Here is a 4,015-nt window from a genome sequence, read left to right as displayed (position 1 = left end):
TCAAAATGGACGACTTTCTATTACGCACCAAAGATGAATGGCGAATAGTTAAAAGTCTCAGACAGCAACGGCCCCCCAAAAGGGCAATTCGAGGACCCCATGGCCTCTTGTACGACTCACTGGTGCAGGCGGAGCTGTATGCGGATACATACCATTAACAGATGACTACGCCCCCCACGGAGGATGGAGATGATGCACTCCACCGTGCAGAGGAGGCCACAGCGGTGGAATGGGAAGCTATTTGGGATGCCCCGACTAACACTATGCCCCGGCTGACAACGCTGGAGGAGATTCGGAGGATTATCAAGTATAGCAAACACACCTCACCTGGAGCAGATAGAATCAGCAACACGGAATTGAAACACCTCCCGCGAAAGCCTGTTGTGCTTCTCACCCGGATAGTGAATGGCTGCCTCAGGACTGGATACTTCCCAGAGGCATGGAAGATTGCCAGAATAGTGCCAATACCAAAACCGGGCAAGGATCTCTCTCACCCTGACAGCTACAGACCCATAAGTTTACTGCCGACGCTGGGAAAGGTACTGGAACGTGTCCTACTGAAACGCATGCTGGACATCCTTGTGGCACACAACATCATCCGACCGGAGCAGTTTGGCTTCCAGGCGAAGCTATCGGCTGAGTTACAACTACTGCGCATCACGGATTCTATCCAAGACAATTTCAACAAGAAACGACATACTATTGGAGTCTTTCTCGATATAGAGAAGGCTTACGATAAAGTATGGCGACACAACTTGATCGTCAAGCTCCGACGTACCACTCCCCTACCAGACTGCTATTTAAAACTTCTCGACAATTTTCTTCAGGATCGCAGATTATATGTTCGCATTGATGACAAGAATTCAACAACACGGCCTGTCCTTGAAGGACTTCCACAAGGATCGGTCATCTCTCCACTGCTGTTTAATTTATATATTAACGACCTCCCGACGGTGCCACATGTTACTGCCAGTTTCTATGCCGACGACACAGCGCTCCTGACTGCAGGCACCAGAATGGACCACCTCGTCACACGGATGCAGCGCCAACTAGATTTAGTGGACCACTGGACCCACATGAACAAAATAACGGTCAATGCGGAAAAAACCAAAGTTATTGTCTTCACACGTCGGAGACCCATCGTCAATGACCGCCTGCGAATATCAGACCAGCCACTCTCCTGGGCAACAACTGTAAAATACCTGGGAGTGCATCTAGACGCCAAACTGTTGTATAGTCATCACATTACGGAGAAGAAGACGTCTGGCCTCAATGCTGGGAGCTCTCCTCCCCTTTCTGAAGAGCTCATACCTCAGCCAACGCACGAAACTCCAGTTGTACCATGCCACAGTCGAACCATCTATTTTGTATGGATCGACCTCTTGGGGTACTACATGTGTCACTAACTACAAGAAGTTACAGGTTGTACAAAGCAGATGCCTACGATGGATCACAGGAGCCCAATGGTGGATCCGAAATCATGACATTCATCGAGCCTTAAGCGAATCGTACCTCTCAGACAAGGTCAAGGAGAAGGCACGAACTTTATTTCGGAAGTTGGACATGATACGTGACAGTACACCACAACTCACCATAGTAGGTGCTGTAGAACCCTTACGCAACCACAAATATAAAGTACCGAAGGCGATAGTATTTGAGCCTCTGTAAATGATATCCCTACGTAATTCTCCATAATTTAAGGACATATCGTCCTTTAGCACTTCTACACACATGTTTTCAAACACATACCAAAAGCAGCGAGTTAAAGGACCCTTCTGTGTGCCCAAACTAAAGCTGAAAGAAGAATAAAAAAATAAAGAGAAAATTTTTACCCCTTCCATTCCCTACAGAAGTAAAAATCAACGAAGTTGATCAGACTTCAGCACCACCACACACACACACACACACACACACACACACACACACACACACACACACACACACACACACACACACAAAAAAAAAAAAAAACCTATTGAGACCAACTGCGATTTCCGTGACAAGTCGCAACCAAGAGTCGCAAGTAGCAACTAAAAAGCGCAGTTAGCACTGCCATCTGTTGAGCAAAGTTCATACTACGCTATTCGCTACCGAGTCCAACTGCGATTTATGTGACAAATCGCAACTAAGAGTCGCAATTAGCAACTAAAAAGCGCAGTTAACATACTTTTCCTAGTGTCATCTGTTGACCGACGTACGTACTTCGTTATGAGAGCCTTGTGCCTCACGAGATCGATGTGCTGTGTGTGCATTTGAAGGGCTTATTTCAATAGTGGTACAAGTCCATTTTTGTTCATTTTGAGATACAGAGTCGTAAAGTTAAATGAGCGCTGAAAAATCTGCAGTTGAGATACCAGAAATATTCAAGCATATGGCTTCTTGCTAGAGATGAACCTTTATTTATGTTTGTTTTGATCACTAATTTCAGAAGCATTATAGACAGAAAAGTGGAGGTAATGGACTTGTACCACTATTGAAATAAGCCCTTCATATTATATGACGACATGCACATTCATCATCAGTTATGGTTGGTCAAATACTGCTGTGACTCTGAATGTATTATATTAATAAGAAGCAACATTGCCTTTTTCTCCTGAAAATATCAAGTAACGTAACAAATGTGTTTGATTCTGCTTCCAATATGACAGTTTTGGTTAATACTCCACATGCCTACAGGACTTTGCAATGTTAACACAGCAGAACTCAGACATCTGTATAAGTGTAGAGAAATGAAAACAGTCATATGAATGCCTCACTTTTGTTCCGACACAGTTCAAGACTCGGGAGAAAAGTTTTACACCTGGTGTTCTACATGGCAACTTCACACACAAGAACTTTTTGCCGACACTACTACCACCTACATAAGTAAGCTTTTCCTGTGTTATTTTCAAGTAATGCACTTAAGCTATTCCTGATTTAACTGGAAGATCTGTACTTCCCACTTTCATATCAACAGCCTCAAAATGCATATTGTAGACTTCGGGATATGTTACAGGTCAGTGTCACACCAAGATTGTGGAGAAAGGGGGGGGGGGGGGCGGCATGTCACTCTCCAACAAGTGTTTACCAATAAGTAAGTGGCGGAAAATTATGGGTATAGGACGGCTTAAACATGTGGAAAATGAGATTTTTATTATTCACTCACTGTATTTGACATTTATTATTCCTTTAAAATCGCACAACAACTTCAATAAAACACAGTTTAATCATTCACACGCTTATTTCACAATTATTTCACTTTTAAACTGCAAATCCTCTAAGAGCTGTCTTGAATCTTCACGAGTATCTCTCAACAGCCTTGATGTGGATAGATACGTACAGCAACCAGTAATCAGAGTCAGAACTGTGTCTGCAAAAATACAAGGATTATTAAACAATTTTTGCTGTCATTAATTACTAGCAATATAATTGACAGAGTAGATTGCTAATATTTGCTATAATGAATATCACATTTGCAAGAACGATCTCACTGAAGTAATTAAGTCCATCGAAACGCTTAGAAACTAACCTCTCGTCTGACGAAAACGGTCTAAAGACGCAGTGGCAATTTCTTCAGATCTGTTGACAATGATATTTTGAGTTATCACTTTACTGAGTGACTGAAATGTAGTTCAGGTACCTGTGAACATAACAATATGTTAGAATTCATTTTCTAAATACGAACTATTACGGTACTGTACGGCTACTTACATATTAATTACACTATTAATATTTTCACGGTTGTTTCTTTAATACAAAATTAAAGCCAACGGAAGAAAAAACGTAAAACATACTTGCCAATGACAGGTTTGTTGAAATGCAATTTTCTGTGTTGACAGATGGAACTTTTTCATACGGTGGTAAGTCGCAGCAATCGCAGGAATCACAGAAATCGCAGAAGTAGCAGAAGTCACAGAAATCGCAGAAGTAGCAGAAATCGCGGAAGTAGCAGAAATCAGTCGTGTGAAGTTAGCACCCCTTTTTCGAGAAATATACATTTTTTTCAGAGTTCTTGATAGATATGGAATAGTTCTAG

At 42.2% G+C, this 4,015-nt stretch overlaps 1 long non-coding RNA gene across 1 annotated transcript; it reads right to left on the bottom strand.

Moving 5' to 3' along the window:
• Window positions 1-3,214: 3,214 nt before the first annotated feature.
• LOC126469892 (uncharacterized) lies at window positions 3,215-3,786 on the bottom strand. The gene is made up of 3 exons (XR_007586092.1): window positions 3,774-3,786; window positions 3,509-3,619; window positions 3,215-3,349 (listed from the first exon to the last, which is right to left on the bottom strand). It is a non-coding gene; the product is annotated as an uncharacterized LOC126469892 (long non-coding RNA).
• Window positions 3,787-4,015: the final 229 nt, after the last annotated feature.

Source organism: Schistocerca serialis, chromosome 3 (assembly GCF_023864345.2).
Source record: "Schistocerca serialis cubense isolate TAMUIC-IGC-003099 chromosome 3, iqSchSeri2.2, whole genome shotgun sequence".
Classification (NCBI taxonomy): domain Eukaryota; kingdom Metazoa; phylum Arthropoda; class Insecta; order Orthoptera; family Acrididae; genus Schistocerca; species Schistocerca serialis.
Note: the sequence above shows the minus strand (reverse complement) of the source record. Positions and strands in the feature narration are given on the sequence as shown.